The 20,188-nt window shown below is 35.8% G+C and overlaps 1 long non-coding RNA gene across 1 annotated transcript; it reads right to left on the reverse strand.

Moving 5' to 3' along the window:
• Positions 1–18,796: 18,796 nt before the first annotated feature.
• Positions 18,797–19,660, reverse strand: LOC116724944 (uncharacterized). Its single transcript, XR_004340295.1, has 2 exons — positions 19,562–19,660; positions 18,797–19,185 (listed from the first exon to the last, which is right to left on the reverse strand). It is a non-coding gene; the product is annotated as an uncharacterized LOC116724944 (long non-coding RNA).
• Positions 19,661–20,188: the final 528 nt, after the last annotated feature.

Genomic DNA, 20,188 nt, shown 5'->3' on the forward strand with positions numbered 1-20,188 from the left:
TGTATACTCGCCACTCACACACTCTCTATTTTTCTCTGCTTTGCTAAATCTGGTTCAGTGCAACATAACCTGGCCAGGCTAGCTAATATTGCCACCAACGACAGCAGATAAAAGGTTTTCCAAGAGCGACAAGTTGTTTCTCAACGTGTACACAGGCATGATTAACAACGCTAATCCATTCTGTTTGGCTCTGATTGATTGTTTTTGGCCAGGAGCAGTTCATTTCTTCAGACAGCAATAGTAGTAGATTATATGTCTCATATTATGCAGTCACAACATGGTGACAATTTTAACAAATATGGAAGAAGAAAAATAATAATAACTTATGTTTGTAAAAGTGAACCACCTCTAAAAGTTGCAGGAAACAACTGCCATTAAGCATTTGTGATAACTGAAGATTTTTATATTACTACTGAGCAGGACTTTTGGTTCAGTCAGTTGGGGCAAGTTCTTGTTTGTAAATGTTTATGATTTATCAAAGGGCTATAAACATTTAAGCATAAAAAAACAAATATAGAAAAAAAATCTGTAAGGAAAATAATTCAAAATATGATGAAAAATGAAAAATAGGCACAACATTTCTGTCTGTGCTTATGTATGGGATGGGCAGAACCACCCTAGATTGTTCAGATTTACGTCACACAATTAAAATACATACCAGGGCCAAGAATGCCTTTCATTGTGTTAAAGTAGATAATCAATATGCTACAGTATTCCGTTTCACAAGTCCCTTATCACCTCTCCTGAGCAGATGGCTCATAAAAGAAAAAAGGAAAGAAAACACCAACCAGTAATCATATGTGCAATAAATAGTGCTGGTTATGTTCCTGTGGAGAGACTACAGATGGCATGGTGATAGTTTTGCCTCAAAGTGCATGTGAACACTTTTAGACACACCTATCACAATATCCCAAAGGGAACTTCAACCTTAGAGCATGTCTCTACCTAATTAGAAATTTTGAAAAATCAGAATGGAAATTATCTTCCTGGAATACGCTTTTATTGATTTTTGGCTAGTAAGATTTTTTTTTTTAAATCATGCTTGTCTACACTTTTAAAAATAATTTGAGAAAAAAGCACAGAATGTAGTTTCACCTTGGTATGTGTTTTCCCCTGAATACATCTCTTTGCTCTCTTAGCTCCTGCAGTTCTAATCTGTTTTCACAGCAGGAGGCACGCATGATCCAAAAACAAAAGCACAAGTGTGATGCTTGTTGGAATAATACAGTAAAATAACTTTCTGCCCAACAGTCTACTTTTTTTTTTCAAACATGCCTTGTGTCAATCAAACCAATTAATGGGTCATAGCAAATTGTTTTATGTGTTGTACCTTTCAAATCTGAAACTGTGTTCATGTGATTTTCTGTTTCTTTTTTCTTTTGACTTCATGAACCTTCTTTCCCACTTAGCGTTTTGGTCATTTTAGCCTTCACACACTCCCATTTGTGACAGACAGAGTGCTACAATCTTAGGAATGGTAAAATTAACAAATATGGATCAGGCTTTCTAGTCACAAAATAAATTTCCATAAAGTGTGTCATTCTCCAAGCATCTGTGAGTTTTCTCTTAGTATTACTATGGATCAATATAAATGTAACTTATTTTAAACACAAATGACATTAGAAACTCTTGGCTAAGTAAGACTTCAGTTTTGCATTTATGTATTAAATGAGTATCGTGTGTCACCTAATGAAATGTAATGAGGTGTAGCATTGGTTTTAGAAGAGCTCTTGAAGTCACTCTTCCATTTGTTGATTAGCAATTAGTTAAGCTGTACAATCATTGAGTAATTCCTCAACTAAATTTCTACCAAGTAACATTCCTGCTAATTCATGGGTAAAATATAAACATTCTTAGCCAATTCCTGAAACCAAAGCTGTTTAATATTTCACTCTCAGCACAACACTTCCTTTTTTACCATTTCTTTACATGTGCCATATCCATCCATACTTCCTTTACTTCTCTATATCCCTGGCTACATTTTTTGACAGTTCATTTTGATAGAAATTGTCAGATAGCAAGGTGAAAAGGAGGGCATATACTTCTGCTGCTTTAAATCTATGGCCCCTTTATATCATTTCCATCTGTTACTTTTAGCTACATTGTGAAAATGTATGTCCTCCCACAAATATAGCACTGTGTTACTTAAATGCAAGGACATCAGACAGGTATTTTATCAAAACAAGCCACAAATGTTGACTTTGATGTGCCATTTTTTTTAGGCCTGGCTTAACAACTTTGAACACTACCTGATAAATAAACTTTAATTCATAATAATTAATAAATATCACCATACTAACTACTTTAGTCCACAATGTAAATCTAGCTACCTAGCTTAGAAATCAACCTATACCTTCTCTTTTCTGTTGATTTAATGAAATCACAGACTTTGCCTGAATTCATGCCACATGACTTACATCAGTATTTCATAAATTGTGTTTCCCCTTACACGGGGGCAGACTTAAAAGCATACAAAAGAAGCAAGTTGGTTTGCATCCTTTTTGGTCTGTGCAGCCAAATGCACAGCCCCCTCGGCAGTTGTTATAGCGTAATCAACCAATTAAAACAGTATTAGCCTAGCAACTGTCCATTTTTTGACAAGCTGTACAGGCGCATAGGTTGTTTGTTTTGACATCCGTCATGGCAGAGTGGGCTGCTCTCTGAAGAATGTGACGTCACATGCAAAAGGTCAATACAAGAGATGATTAAAATCATAACTAATATATCTTCTGCACCTACCCAGTGTGCACCTGGACATGTTCAGGAAACATTCTAGAGTCCGCCAGAGTAGTAGTGAGGTTGGGGGTCATCCACATTTCAGAGTAGATGACCCAATTGTAATCTTAGTGAAACTCAACCAAACAAATCTACACAAACAAGCCATATCATTATGAGCAGTGACAAGAGAATTATAATGCTAATAATCTCTTTATGATATAATTTGATAGTATGTGAACATTTCTGTCCTTAACGTTTGCATGAGAGAAGCCCCAAGATAACTGGGCCAGCATTGAGATTTGAAAAAGTTTAACAAGATCGCTATTGTAATAGCAAGATGACTGGGTAAGATCATCTTCAAAATCCGAGCTCTTGTGGGGAATTTATGATCTGCAGTAATAGCACTTAATAAAGTGGCTGAAAGAAGAAACAGTGATCAACAGGATTGTGGGTTTTTATAATGCTCACTGATGCACATGGTGAGTGAAGTGTGGCCTGAGCTGTTGTAGTTTAAATTGCTGAAATAGCCAATGCTAGACAGAAAGGTGTCAAAATACACAGTCAAAGCAGTTTGTCAAGTGTGAGGCTGCATGACCAATTAGGGTGCTCATTCCCACCTCTGCCCCCACCAGAAAACCCCAGCTGAGGGCATGTGAACATTAGAACTGGGGCATGGAGCAATAGAAAAATGTAAGCTGGCGTGATAAATCCCATTTTCTTTTCCATCACATGAACGGTGGGCTGTTTTTGAACTGCTTACCTCAGAAATACATAGGACCACAATCCACTATAGGAAGTATGCAACCTGACTGGGGCTGTGTGATGCTTTGGTCTATGCTTTGCTGGGAAACCTTCGTCCCGTCATCCATTTGGAATATACCTTTTAAACATTGTTGCAGACCAGGTGCACTTTTTAATGTAAACAGTGTTAGCTAATGGCAGTGATCTATTTCAACAGGAAAATGTACCCTACTATAAAACTGAATCAGGAATGGCTTTAAGGGGCATTGCTTCTCCAACCTCAAATGTTTTCAGATATTACTTTCCATGGAGATCCACCTCACAACCTATAGATTGCAGATAATCTGTTCAGGTGAATGGATGTAAAAAAAACAACAAAAAAAAACTCTTTTTGGAGACATAATACCTCTGGTTGGTTTTCACTAAGCTTTGTGCAGTTATGACTTATTACATTTTTGAGTGCAGAAACTAAGTAAATCCAGCAGCTTAGGCACATCTGCAAAGTAGTCATTGGAGTAAAACTTATGCCTGTGTTTTCATACTTTGTAGAGTTGCTTTGTGTCCAGTGGAGATGCACCCTCTGCAGAAATGCCCTCATACAGCCGATAACCTGATAGCAAATTCATTTTAACAAAGTGTTGATTTTGTATGAACATAGAGGCAAAACAGGAAAAGTGAGCAAGCCTGCTCATTTAGTGTACACATGTTGGGGAGCTACCGGGCATTCACACTTTTAGGGGTAATGGTGATATGACTTGCTAGGGTGACACAAGAGTCAGACGAGTCGTCACAGTCACATAATTTTGATTGCAAAACTACTAGCAAAGGAAAGTCAGTTGCTTTACATGTATCTGACTCCCCCTTCAAACCACCTGTCTCATCATCACCTATCAGCAGACTCTTACCCTTTGAGGCTTTTTCATACCACATGGGAAAAAACAACACAATATTGGAAAGCTGAGCGTGAGCTGCAGAATAGTAGTGTCATTTATAAGATGGGATTTCCAAAACATACTCTTAAACTTTTAACATATAGATGGAGACTTCTGATAGTGGAGCAATTTGCTTTCAGCAAGACTTGTAATTGGCTTGACCTTTTTATAGCAAAAACTACTCCCCATTCTTCAGCTGCCTGGGGTGTACTGAACTGTCCATCTGATAGCAAAGCACAAAGCCATGTCAAAGACTAGCTTTTGCTCTTTTATTTTGTTAATCTACTGAACAGTTTTTTCACATCTATTAGCAAAGCAAACTTTGAATCTTTTATCAAGCTTTGAATCGTTATATTTGTATATGGTGGTTAATTGTTCAGAAAATGGTGACTTCTTGTATGGGAAATGGAATCAGTAGGCAGTGATACCCTTTGTGCAAGGGCTTTCTGAAAGCTCTTTGATTTCAACTAATTGAAAAATAAGGCAGTGTGACAAACTATAAAATTGTTTTCACTTAAACCACAATAATATGTCAGTAAGGAAACTCTTGTGGAAATGTTTAAATATGCTTTGATTACTTTAATTTAGCTCTGTCTCTGATGTTATCATTCAACATGAGTGATGAGCTCATCTCTCGACACTTAAGTTTTGAGTCATGAGTGAGAAAAGGATCTCTGACCTTGGAGCCCGTGCACCAACAGAAAAGCCCCATGAATTCCATGTGTTCACATATGGTTCCTATTTAAAGTATTTTGTTCCTCAAAATGTGGTAAATTTGTGATCACATGTGTGTCCTATCTGGAAATATGTGAAACCTATATGTGAAATCTTTGTGTATACATCTGCTTTTCCATGTGACACATATAATTTCAATGGTTAAATTTGTATGTACTACATGTGAGTCTTATTTGTGGTACGTTGTTTTCACATGTAATTTTCAAACGTGAAATTCATAGAAATTTTATGTAAAGCTGGGGTGGTGGAAGAATGGAGGAAAACCAAGCAGACTCTCTGACTAGCTGTTAGATTCAGCATTCAGCCTGCATTTACACTTAATTAAAGCTTTGTGTTACTTTTGATTTATTAAATTTTTACTTTGACCTGTGAGCTTAAAGTTTAAAAAGAAAAACATACTATAATTTGCTTTTATTATTTATCAACAATGCATTATCAACAATGCATTTGCTGCATTTTTCACTGCTGCCTTGTTAAATTGCAATAATAATAGTAAAAGAAAAATACAAACTAGGAGTGAGAATCATTCTTAAACTTTTTGAGACTATCTACTTGGTCTGTCAATGAGTTTATTTGCATAGCACCATTCCTTCGTTTTCTTTTTGAAGGGCTTTTCAAAAAGAAAGGAACTAAAATAAAGCAGATAAATACATCTTACCTAATTCATTTAGGTAAGAAAAAAAAGCATCATATGAAACCATAACATGATTAATAATTGCATAAAAGTATGTGTGCAAATATACACAATTTAAGTAAAGAAAAAGCTAAGACGTGATATAAGTTATAGAGAAATATTGCCCTTATAGGAAAGCTACAGCAAATAGGACTTTATTTAGTCCTAATTACTAAAAATTAATAATTAGGACTTACTAAAAATTAGGACTATCCAACAACTGTTTTATGCAGTTACTTAGCAATAATTTTCAGCTAGTGAAAATTTAAGATTGCTAAAAAGCCATAATGTCAGCTAACTGAAACGTTAAATACTTTCCACTACCTTCTCATTCTACCATAATGTGATAGAGTTTATTCCTAATCAATACAGGCTGTAATTCAAGAAGTTCCATTATATTTCTTCACCATCATCACAGTCTCAAACCAAATAAAGATTTCTCTCTGTGTATCAGCAGCTAAACACAGTTCAAAATATGACCAGCCTGTGTGCCTAACTTCTAATTCCTGATAGGATGGAATGCAAGAATTAGAAAAATAGGACATGCAAACATAAGAAAAAAAGTAAGAAAATATGAATTCAAACAATGTGCTATCACGCAAACTCCTATTGAAATGTCCGTCAAATAATAGAGATGTAAATAGACATAACAGCTTATATAAAGATGCACAAGTTAAATCAATTAAATTATCCAGATCATCAGAATGAAAACAAAATTCTACAAGAGCTACTGTGCCCAAATGTGATATTTTGAAAAGGTTTAAGCTGATAGTTGCAGCACCCTTGAAAACCTGTTATTAAAAGGTAATATATGTTCATTTTCTTACTAACATTGAACTGCTGTCTAATTTAGTTAAAAGGTTTGAACACAATAATTCAGATAAATCTTTTTTGGTATAATCCATACCTGCGAGAGCGGGAGGTTAATCTCAGTCTGGCAAGATAAGATATCTCGCAAAAAGAGAAAAAAATGTCATAAGTCGGCTTTCAGGTTAAAACTGTCATGAGGACCCAGGTGTCCTTTGGGACCCATTGACCTGTATCTAAGTGTTCTTTGGGCGACATGTAAGGGGTTATCATATGAACATCAATTTGAGTTTTGCGCACATATGCACAATGTTCCAAAGAGTTTCCAATATGTGCATGTGATCTAAACAAATAGCAATTAATTCAAAATATATTGAATGACTTCTGTGAATCTGTTGCTTGAAGTTCCCTTATTAGAAATTGTAATGATCCATGAAGAGAGAGGCTCTATCGCAAAAAGCTCCTCTTATGTCTGGAAGGGCAACAGATCAAAGACACTGCAGTATGAATATATGTGTCTAAAATTATGTTTCCTACTGTTTTTACATTCTGGAGAACACAAGTCCTGCAGCGAGTATTGGAACAACTCTTATATCAGGAGTCTAGCTTATAAGGAATGCTTTGTGCAATTATAATTCCAAACTAAATTAGACAGCAAAGAAAGCAGTCATTGCACGCTGTCCCTTTAGACATGGAGAACATATATAAATAATTTTGTATAAATAATTACATATTAATTATTAATACAAGATTATACATTTAACTTGTTTCAGCTCAATTAAGGAGCAGTGGCAGTTGCATTCACAGCCACAAGAAGGTCACACAGTGAGTCTTCACTCAACTTTTCTACAAAAAGTCTTGAGTGAAGACATATTTTGAATTGCGAGGGAGATAACTATTTCTTTCCATAAAAATATTGTGTTTGTCTTACAGTTGAAACTAGATATTTACATCAATGTTTCCCCTTCCATTATCCACGGTTTGGCACCCTGAAGTGCCAACAAGACCCTCCAAGAAGATCCCAAGTCATTGTATGTGTATACAGGTTGATAAAATTATTAATGTTAACTATCTAAATAACACCAGATAACATTGTGAGTTATTATTGTTTCAACGTGGGTACTCCTCCACTTCCAGTTCTCTTTCAAACTGGGTTTATAATCAACGAGGGCATTCAGCTGTCGTGCACCACCAAAAGTTTTGGTGCAGATTGCTCGCACCACCTTCCAGTCAAATAATTTCAAAGATGGCCTTGCAAAGCATGTTTGCCGGTATGACCCTTTATAAGATCCAGCACCAATGAACACATCAAGGGTAAAAGTAACATGACCATCTCTCCTTATGGGTAAATTTGTTTCTTTGTAGTGGGTATGCCTGTGTGGCTAACTGTCAATGTAAAGCATATGATAGCCTATATTTGTGGACTTATACTAACCCTATTAAGATTTTGAAATGAATTCAAATATCATAAAACAATAAAAATGTAATTTATTTTAAAGAACCAACACCGCCGGCTCCTTTCTATCTCCCTGTGAAGCTGGCTACTGTGCACTGCTATTAGGAGAGAAAGTACACTAGACGACTTGAAGTAGAGGGAAAAAAAACGAAAGAATGGTACCCAAGGAAGGATAAGTTGAATACATGTTTAGTTGAAGCCTGTAAAACTGAAACTAATACCATATGGTGCATTGGAACAACAGTAACGTTGTTTGTTTAGTTTAGCCTTCATGTGCAATGTTTCAGATACGTTTTGAAGGCTCCCTGTAAATGATATTTAATCAGCAGTGCCAATCATGCTCAGTCTAAATGCTGTTCAGATCCTCACACCATCATTCAAGCTGGAGATTGTTGGTATGCTGCAGGATTTGTAAGGTGTTCTTTTTCAAATCTTCAGGCTAAGAAAATGGTTTTCTCAAAACTTCCTACTACAGCTTTATGTGGTTTTCATTTGTGTATATCTGCATGGTTTTTTCAAAGAGGATTAAAGTACCATTCAAAAAGAACTGAAACTCTTGCTGTTGATCCATGTCTGTTTTGTGTGCTCTTCAGACTTGAGGGTGAATGTAGACTCAAGCTTTGGAGTTTGAAAGGTCCCATTGGGATTTCCTCTATGAATTTTCAGCAGCGGAGTCAAAAGAGTAACATTTTTGCAGGCTTTTCAGCTGGTAAGCCACTTTTGTGTCTGTGCTAATAAAGTGCAAGAGCTCTGACTTCTAAAGAAATATCCTGTTTTCATAGCTAATGTCAAGTCTTTAGCTTGTAGGGAAATAGTTTGAGAAACAATGGTTAAACACAATTCCAAGAAAAATGTAGCTGTGTGACACATTGTCAGGTTAATTGCATTGCAGTTCCCCAATAGTTTCATTTAAGTCAAAAATAGGAATGCATCATGATGATAGAATCAAAACTAAACATTTCCTATATTTGTAATTCTCTGTCAAAACAAACACTTTACGCAAATCTCATTTCTACTTAGTTTTGAACTAGGTTGCATCTTGCAAAGATACCAGTTATCATTGAATAAAAGAAAACAGCAACAACAACAAAAAACGTGTTAGAAATTGGTCATATATTTTATAGTCTAATTTTAATATTCTAAAAGTTACTAAATTAATATTTTAGACAGATAATCTGTTAAAAAATTTCATGACCTTTCCAGGGCTTCCATAATTAATTTAGAATATTGGATCCTGTCGCTGCATCAGTGGCACAGACTAAAATTTTCAGCAAACTGCAACAATTAATCACAAAGAGCCCAAAATAAAGGTTACTCATTTTTCAGTGTGAACAATGGCTTTCTATAAAATAAACAGCATCTCATTGGTTGTTCATTGTTACTGTGTTAATAGGTAAATATTTTTTATGGTGATGGAGATCACTGTTCTATGTTTCTAATATTATTTAAAGCAAGGAGTTTACAGCTAGGTCCCCTAGTGAATTTCTAATGAAAAAAAAAAAAAAAATTCTGCAATCTACATAAATATACAGAATATATACATAGCAAAAATCCACAAATAACTTCAGGATTTTTCCTCACAGCTTTGAAAATGTGGGGGTACAAAAAGATGTTCAAATACCGCATTCCCTTGCAGCTTTTACTTGTTTCCTGTTTTTAGAACATTTTTAAACATATTGATTGTGGTTTGCAAAAGCACACAGGGATACAGACCTTCATTTTTGAAGATATATCTTATGATTTGATTAAACAAAAGTGGGACTGTTTGACCATAATGACTATTCCATTTTGAAGAAAAGGGGAGATGCTTGTAAGCCTGGGAACACCATCCCAACTGTGAAGAATGAGGATAGCAGCATCACATTGTGGGGATGGTCTGCTGTAGGAGAGACTGGTGCATTTTATTAAAAAGATGGCATCATGAGGAAATAACATCATGTGGAAATATTGAAGCAACATCTCAAGACAACATCCAGGAAGTTGGTCCTTGGGTCTAAATGGGTCTTTGAAATGAAGAATGACCCAAAGCGTACAGCCAAAGCGGTTACAAAGTAATCAATTGCTAAGTGAGCCTATTATCAGTCAAAACAATAGGTGACTTTTGTGAGAATGTACCCAATACTTTCATTGTGTCCCTTTCACTGCATCATACCAAGAAGTGAGAGATTGGTGCCTAGGTATTTCACATTTATGCTTCAAAAAAGGAAAAAGAAAAGTTATGATTATTGACTGGACAAGAGTTTAAGATTGCAGCAGAACCAATAAATACAATGCAGATGTTAGTAGATAGAACTGATTTCCTAAAGGTGTACTATGATTTATTTTCCATTTCATCTCTTTTGCTTGTGCAGGTACCTTTAACCACAGGAGATTACAACTTCCAACAGTAATACCTGAGCTTGCACCACTTTTTCTAGAGGGCCGTGTGTGGTCCTTGAAGTTCCTTTGATGCTTTACACACAGGATGGCAGGAGATGAAATTCAAGGTCACAATGAGGGCTTGGTGATTATCACTCTGGAAAGTTAGTAAGGAGATTTTCCAAGAGGTGCTTTTATGTAGCATACCAGTATTATTGTTTGGCTCAGAAATTTCAAACTAATTCTAATGTACTTTCTTCTCTGAAACTGTTCCAGATCTAAGTAAATGATTATGAATTACAGCAGGTTGTGATACTAAGAATGTGAAAATATTTGCTTGAGCAGAAAAATCCTTGAAATGGCCTGATTTTACTTGTCCATGCCACTATAGATCCATCAGATATATTACTACTTAAAATTCTGATATGCTGAAACACCCAAACAACACTTCATCAAATCTATAAATAATGTGGGGAAATATACATATTAGTTGACTGCTGTTTGCTTCATCTTGTTTTGTTCCTTTGATGAAGCTTCCAATGTCTGCTAACAATATGTATTTGCCTCTTTCTGCTGGCATCAAACAAACAATTCGTATCATCATGTCGTACACTCGCTGTCATCATTCATTCACATAACTGACAGCTTGCCATTTCATTTCCATAACAATTGGAAGGACATAAAATGACTACATCAGAGTTGCTCAAATCTTTATACTAATGATGTACTTCATTATTTGCTGCTTACTTACTGGCTGATATAAAACTAATTATATTGGAATAACAAACCTTTACATTTTGCACTTTAAGTTGGATACTAAGCTCATAAGTTGGATGTTCTGGTTCAAATCACTCACAGAAAAAATCTTTACTTTTGGATAGAACTTTCCAGTGTTAAAAGAAAATCAGAGTTGTGAAGCAAATTAGAGAGTGTTACAGCACTGTGGTAGGAGGTTGTGCGGAGGATGTTTTCTCAGAATGAGCCACTGTGAAATTTGTGAGAAAGATGCCACATTCAGAAGTGTGATACATCTGGTCAGACAACTTAATTTTGCTGTGTCAACATACAAACGACCTAAGATTTACATCCATATTTTCTGTCGTTAACTTATGTGTTTGAACTAATATTGGCTCAATGATGACAAATTCTGTGCATATGGTTTATAGGGTGAAAGAAGTTATTTATTCTACTCTAAATCATCTATAAACAGAACAAATTAGTAATTTATTATTTACAAAAATCTAATGTAGAATAAAATTGTAAGCAATTTAAATAGTTTCTTTGTTGGTAGCTTATGACCACCAAGTATGTATGTATGTAGGTGTGTGCATATATATATATATATATATATACATAAAGATTTAAAAAATCTGAGATTAATTTGCTAGTTGCCTTTGGACACTTATGCATTTTGTCGCATTTAATCTGACAAATCTTAATTTTAATTGCATACAGGCTACTGTGTAGAAAGAACAAGCATGTATAAGAAAATAAAGTGCAATACTTTATCTTGCCTTTCCATTTAGTAATTCAGGTGTCTGCATCGTTTGATTGTTGCCCTTTGTCAGTCAGTAAGAAACAGCTTGTCAGCTGGTCAGTTCCTCAATGGTGGTCACTGTCACATCTGTCTTCAGTTTAGGTGCTGTAGTCCCTTTATGTCTGTCAGTTTGTTATCAGAAACTACCTTCTGGGCATGTTGACCGTTCTCTTGACCCATCTTTAATAAGTTCATGCAAATGTTTGATCGATTGAGGAGCAGCTCGAATAACTGACTGCCCCCGCACCAAACTGTGCTTTCATATGCTCTACAGAATACTTTTTTGTTCTTTATTGGTTGGCTTTCAAGTTCTGTGTACAACAAAGTAAATTCAAAATGGGATTCATGTCAGCTTTCAGAAAGTTTACTCTGAATAAACTCAAATCTAGTTTTCTTAACTCCAAACCAGTTGAATTACATGTCAGTTCAGTAACAGTTATAAAAACTGCCCTTTCAAAAAGTTGTCTAGATAAAGAGGCTAAGAAGGAAATTTTTATGACGGTCCTCTATTTTTGTTGTTAATTAGGCGGTTAGCATAGCCTGTCATTGCCTTCCTGTGAAATTCCCCTAAAAAATAAATAAATCTCGCTTACAGCACGGTCTGGGCTTTCTCCCGTTGACTTGGATTTTCTCTGGTAGATCTTTTACCAGGCCAACTAGTAAACAGAGGGAGGAGTTGTGAATGATAATGGTGATTTTCTGCACTGTTTTAGAATTGTTGTCTGCCTGTAGTTTTAGCAATGGCAGCAGAAGAAGTGAATGAAGCCGTTTAGTCTGTGTTGATCATGCTTTCAAATATTGAATTAACCTTAAAAATTATGTTGTTCGGATCGCCACTTCCCTCTTCACAGTGGAAGACTGTCGCTCAGTGCAGGCAATTTCCGGTAAGCTTTTTAGTGTCAAACTGGCGCATCACATACGTCATGAAAATGTTTAAACCTCAACACCAATCTGTGCCTCCAGGAAGCAATTGCTTCTCAACAGATGAGAGCCTAGACCTTCTGTACAATGCAAATACCATAGGACAAGGGGCTGGTTTTCTCCACACCACTGTTAGCAGTGAAGGGGTAAAAGTGTTATTTTAAACAAAAGATCCTGCACAAACAGGTTCAGGAAGGGCAGCTGGTTTGCAGTGGCAAAAACATAAGTGGGAGACAAAGATAGACAAATCAAGTTTATTGCAAGCACAATTGGTTTAAAAACTGTGTTAAGTATTATGCATATAGAGAGAGCAAAGAACATGAGGTGGTCAGAACATCCCGAGATGGCCTTGAGAAGGTAAACCTTGTACCAGTACAGCAAAATATGTACCGGTAGGAGATTGTGCATAATGTCACAAGCTTGTGGACATTATGCACAAGCTTCAGTCTTGTGGGTCAGTGTCCTGCAACTTTTAGATGTGTTTTTTGTCAACACACCTGAATCCCTTCATTAGGCCAATAGCAGGTCTATGTGGAAATCGAGTGCATGAGGAGGAAATGCAATCTTTTTCAGATCTATTGGACTTGGGAAACATCAAAAAGTTATAAGTCCACAGGCCTCAAGGAGTGGGTTTGACACCCCTGATGTCGGCTGTGGCGTTCAAACAATGCTCAATTAATAAATACTCAGTGGCCCACATCGTATGGAAAATGCATCCTTATACCATTACACCAGTAGCAACCTGACCTGCTTATACAAAACAGGATGAATCCATGTTTGTGGATCATGTTTTATAACACAGACTGACTCTACCATCTGATTGTAGCTGCCAAATTTAAGAATCATTACAAACGGCAATGTTTTCCAATCTGCTGTTGTTCGGTGTTGGTGAACATGCTTGAATTTTATCCTCAGTTTCTTGTTTTTAGATGACAGAAGTGACACTCAGTATGATCTTCTGCTGCTGTACTGTAGCCCATCTGCGCTGCATACCTTGGTTGTAATGAATGGTTATTTGCGCTATTACAGTTGACTTTCTGTCATGTGTCTGATGCCTGACTTTAAGAAAAAAAATTTTATTCCCACTAATAGATTTTTTTTTCTGGATATTTTATGGTCTCAGTAAACCACAGAGATGATTGACTGAAAAGATCAGCAGATTCTGAAATCTTCAGACCAGTCCTTCTGGTTTTAACAGACATCCAGTGATTTCAGACACAGTTACAGTTCTCGCTTTCGTCTCCATTCTGCTGCTTAGTTTGAAGTAGTCTATCCCGTTTCTAGATATCTCTAAATGCATTGAGTAACTGGCAAGTGGTTGGCTGATTTGCCATTTATGTTAACTACTTAAACAAGTATACACAAAAAAGTGATTGGTGAATGTATGTGGATATTAATTGTTCTGTTAGTCTTTATGACTACCATTAACAATAGCATAACGGTAACATTTCATCACCTTCCTAATATTGTGGGCTAAGTCATCATTAGGCAAAAGTGAAAAAAAAGAACACTGCCTCTTTTTTGCCAGAAGATGACTTTGACAAAGAAATTAGGTGACAATTTGAAAAAAGGAATAATGTGCATTGTTTTTCAAAAAAAAAAATATATATATATATATTGTACATTTCAGCTTTGGTTTCCTCAAAGTTGCATTGTATCTCGCCTTCCCTATTTGCCCTACAAATACTTTTTTTTTAATCTCTTGCGTTTCACCTTGTATATGGATTGTGTTCCAGGTCCTTTAATGGCGTTGCAGTTGAATTACGAGCATGAATTAAGTCATAAACCATGCAATTGCCAGTGAATATACCCCCTAAATCAAGAGAAGAAATACTAACTGTTCTGGACTGTGCTGCAGTGACTTTCAGACCTTAATTTCACGAATGCAGTTGCCTGCTTCTCATCAATATCAGATAGGCCAAGACATGATAAGCTATGTGAAATCATAATTTGAAAGGCTCTGCAATCCTCATTAGAGCCTGAGAGGGAAATTGTTTTTGCCTGTGTGCAGGGAAATAACTGAAGGTCTATAGTAAATGTGCTGTAATATTTTAATGGAACACATATGTCAAGAGTGCATTTCTAGAATGCAGCGGAAGAGATGGATGTGATGTGGAAGGAATGGCATTAACACCAAGCTGACCTTGATCATACAGTTCAGAGCAGTGTGGTGTTTCCGTGATTCTGCCGTGTTAAGGATGTCAACATTATATGCATGGATATAGTCAGAAACGTACTAAACTATGATTACTTTGGAGTAAAGGTTTGTAATTATGCAAATGAGGTTATACTATATAAAACTAGTAATTTTAGCTGAATTACATAATCTCATGTAAATAATTATTGTTCTATATCTTTAGATGTTTTTATATATATATATATATGTATATATATATATATATATAGTGAATGATTGTATGTTAAACCCATAAAATAAAGCCCAATTAATCAATCAATAGTGTGATGCCAAATTAAATCTATATTGAAATTAACAAAAGAAACATTGGATTGTCACAGTCATCTTGTAATTTTTTTAAGGGGTTAATGAATGATTACTATGGTGTTGCATAGTTACAATAACAAGATCACATTTATTATTTTTTTTTTTGTAGTATTACCTACGAAATTTACCTACATCAACTCCAAATTTAATTTTTGTGGATAAGCTTTTCACAGCAAAGCAGTTTCTTGGTTTGGAGATGCTTCGGGAGCAAACTGCATCAAATGTAAAGGAGCAAAGAACTTATCCACACACTTAAGTACACGTTCATCAAACTGTCTCAGAAGGAGTAAACAACACAGCGGCACCTCTCCTGAGCCATGCCTTGTGTCTGCAGCTGACATTGGGGGCCAAGCTATTACCTTCCTGCATGCTCCCATCACACCCAAAGTGACAGCACAGAGGGTTTCCTTGTCACTGCCTTAGCTCAACAAAATGCATGAAGTACCCAATTTTGCTCCTATCCTGAATGTAACTTTGTATGACTTCTTTGTACAGTGACTCATAAATTATGATTCGCATGAGGCCGTTTTGTTGGATTAAAAGCAGGTATTAAACATGCTTTTTGTAAAGGCAGCATTCTGTAAAATGCTTTTTTTCCTTGGTCTGATTTAATATTTTAATCTTAAATGTGGAAAGTCTTCCTAATCACAAAAATAAAGGTTTGAAAACATCAGCCTGTATTATGTGTTTCACTTAATGTCATGATTTATGGTTGCTGGTGGTTCTGACCCAAAAGCAGAGAGGTGAGGCAGTAACTGAATTTGGTGATTTAATGAATATGTCAAGCCAGTACAAAAGTCCAGGCAGCACAGGTGAGCAAAAGGCTAGGAGCTCAAACATGGATAGGAACTGGTAAAGTTTACCAAAACAACGACACGACGTTTGATAGCCAAGACAAGGATCCAACGGAGAAATGCAGACACAGGTGGGATTAAATACATAAGAGGTAATCAGGGAACACGAGACACAGCTGGGAGCAATCAAGGCAGACAAGACGACACAGGAAAATCAAATCCTCACAAAGGAACTGAGTTATTGAAATAAACCTTTCAATAATATTATAATTTATTGAATATGACTGTAAGTTACTTAAATACTTTACATTCAGTACTACATGCATCATTTGGGATGTTTTAAAACTTTTAGTATGTTAGTGTAAAATACTTGTCTAACTGAATTAATTATATAGAGAACCCAATTTCCTCCAATTTTAGCCAATCGAAATATTCAGTTTGCTGCGATGAGTAAATGTTAATCTGCCCAAATTGTGTATTAGCATAGTAACATTAGATCAAATAATGTTAGCGGATGATTGTGGTAGCATCTGAATAGCATTTGCATAAATTTCTTATCAGTGGCAACTATGAATTGTGCGTATTCCATCTGTAAAACTACAATATTTGTGACACATTTTCCTTCTCGGGTCTCACAAATTTGAAGCAGTGGGGTTTGACTTGAGATCAAATTAGCTACAAAATCAGTGAAAGATGATTTTTACTTGGAGGCATGTATGGTACATTTGCACACTTTTGAAATGTAAGACATATATGCAAGAGTCTGATGAAGGTATTGCTGCTATTTTTGGTCTGAAAACATTTTGTGTTTTTTTTGCTGTGTTGTCTGAAGTCTTCCTCGACACAACTGCAACTTCACAAAACATGCAAGGATGAAAAAAAGGCAACTTAATCTCACCTCAACTGTCTAATCAAAGGAAAGGGGCTATAAGCAGCCAATAGTCTTATTTGACTTTTAAATGAATTGATCAGTTTTTTTTTCACTACTTCAGCAAAATAGCTGACCTTAGCATTTCAAAAGTACAGCAACATTTTCTATGGGCACATTACTTCCTTCTGGCTTGCCTTCTGATGAGACATAAAACATAAAAAAAATGTAAAGAACTCTTAAAAGTTCTAAATGTGCATTTCATGAGAGACAACAGTCTGAATGATGCAGATTACCTGAAGTCAAAGTGCAGATTTTGTACTCAACAGAGAAAGAAAAAGTCAAGAAAATAATGACCAAAGAAATATTGGCATATTTTCAAAACATTGTCCAGTTCTTCAGTTATTGTAAAATGTTGGTCATTGCGATGTTCTGTATAATAGTGATGAGTGTCTTCCTAAGTATCTTTAAATACTTTCTTCTTCTTGGTATGTGGGGCATCAAATAACTGGTTACAAGATTAAATGTGTCTGCCTTTTTGCATAAGGTCTATCACAATTTAGAATAGGTGCTCTCCAGCTTTCTTGATTTACCTGAAATCCTTTCGGAAGGTTTCTGTGTCTTATTTGGCATTTGAATTTGCTTTTTTTTTTTCTTTTTCCATGTGCTGGGAGACATCCACTTCAAGGAAACAAATTCCAATTCATAAAGAACCCAAGGACAAGCACAAATATAAAAGCAATAAAAGATATCCAGGAGATAGGCCCTATCTGCAGTCATCACTCTGCAAAGCATGCATCATGCTTTGTCCTTGAGACATTTTCTTCTTGCTTCTCTCGCTCTCTTATATTTACCCTATGTTATGAAAAAAATGTGATTAAACTGTTCTGCTGCAGAAACACTACACATTTTTCCCAGAGCTATTATTTTTGAAGCTGAAGAAGCAACTGCCTTGCTAGCAACACATTACATCTTTTTATGGCTTATTATTTAATCCTTATTTTTGTCACATAATTTTAAAAACTTGTGAAATGGAGAAATGTACATAAGCACAGCACTGCCACTCAGGCAGGCAGTCACATTATAAAGTGAAAACTTTATTTTTCTAAAAAATACACTTCTTTATGATTTTGCAATATACTGTGATGTTATCACAATATACTTATGTTTGAACAAAGCCAAATAACCTGCACTTGTATAGTGCATGGATACCAAAGAAGGTAATATGCCACCATATGCTCAACATGGTCTTTTTTGTGTGCAGACATCTAAAACATATTAAAATAAGCATTCACTTTCATAATCATCTATTGCAACATTTAAACATATTCTTAAGTCATCAGTTAAGAGTTTGTGCCACAATAGTTTGAGAGCATTTTTAGCTAATTCTGTCTTTACTGTACCCTCTATCCAGATACATCTGTATATTTTAGGGTTGCATCTAATGATTGTTTTAGTATTTGATTGTTCTGATGATTAATCAATTTAAACGAAGATAGGAATTGTGCCACACAGCAGTTTTTAATTGAAATACTTAAGCCTTTTTTAAATAAAATGTTAAAAATACATTAAAATATGCTAGAATTCATTTTTAAGAAAACAAAACCAAAAAAAAATATTGTGTCGCATATTTGTAAAGATAATTTACTATATTTTCAATAAATGTAAATGAATTGTGACCAATAAGATCCATGGGCTAGTTTTCACAGAAGCTAAGTGCGACTCATGAAGCAGCAGACAGACTAGAAGTTTGCAGTTGCGAGTGCCTTGTATTTATAGTGTGGAAAAAATTATATACATATTTACAACAGTGGAAACATCCAAATGGCCATATAAAAATGCGCAAAAAATAAAGAAAAAAAAAACGATCAAATTTATCAATCCCACAGTTCCAACATAAATGAACCCACACCCTTCAGTTCATCTACCCCCAAGCTGGGGTTGATTAGAGGTCCCAAGCAGATTACTAATAAAATGCTTGGTGCAGTGCAGGTCATCAGCTGACCAAAGTCAGATCAGAGTGGGGACAAAATTGTTCATTAGCTGCAAGGAGCCTCCTACCAGCCTGGCAGGAGAAGCAGAAGTCTTCCAGCACCAAAAGTGCAATCTTTTCTTGGGTTCTAGCTCACCATCGAACCTGGCCTGAATAATAAACAGGACCATTTTCCCAGTATATATATATATATATATATATAAATAATCAAAACATTCTAGTGTGCACACAAATTCATTAAATAGCACTCGTTGCACTATAAATAATTCTAAAACAGTCAATTTCAGTCAATATGCATTTTCAATAATTATAAAATTCAATATAAATTACATCCATGAAAAATCCAGTAAATATGCACCATATAAATTAGTTAACATGAAATGTAAAAAACCCCAAATCTAAACAAGTGCTCAATAAATATTTAAGGCACCTTATTGTCCATCAAATGGGTTAACAGTCATTTAGCAGCTACACCAACAAACAGTGACAACGAGCTAATGCTAAATCACCCACGGATTCACTCACCAATTCCGCAGTTTTATCTCACACAAACAGATTTTTTTCACCCCCTTTATGGCTCTCAGTAGTTGGCTCCTACAGTTCAGCACATTATGTGTAAGCATCATACAGATTTCAGGTGAATGATGAATGACACAACGCTCAACTAACCTACAGCTCTGCTCCTCCCAACGCGTCCTAATGTTTCATACCTCCCGGCTCCTGCTAATATACCTAGCAGAGAGGCTGCGATAGTACATGTGACACTGATTCCCAACAGCGATTGGCTGTGTCGAAATCTCGCGAGAATCGCTGACATTACATTAAAGATATCGCGAGATTTGAGATGAAGGGGGAGTGGAGAAGCCGGATAATGGGGGAATGGAAGTTAAAATTTATACCCGGGTTACAATTGCCTAAAATGCAACATCATATCCTTTCTTTAGTGTACACTTGATCATTTGTAGCAAAGGATTCATCTGCAGCTAATAAAATACTTTTAACATCGACTTGTGAAAAGCTCAGCCCTTTGGCTTGTAGACTTAGACTTAGACTTAGACTTGTACTTTATTGATCCTTTGGGAAGACTCCCTCAGGAAATTGAAGTTACCAGCAGCTCCCAGGCAAAAAACAAAGATAACACACAGTAAGCAA

The sequence above is a fragment of the Xiphophorus hellerii genome, chromosome 8, assembly GCF_003331165.1.
Source record: "Xiphophorus hellerii strain 12219 chromosome 8, Xiphophorus_hellerii-4.1, whole genome shotgun sequence".
Classification (NCBI taxonomy): Eukaryota; Metazoa; Chordata; class Actinopteri; order Cyprinodontiformes; family Poeciliidae; genus Xiphophorus; species Xiphophorus hellerii.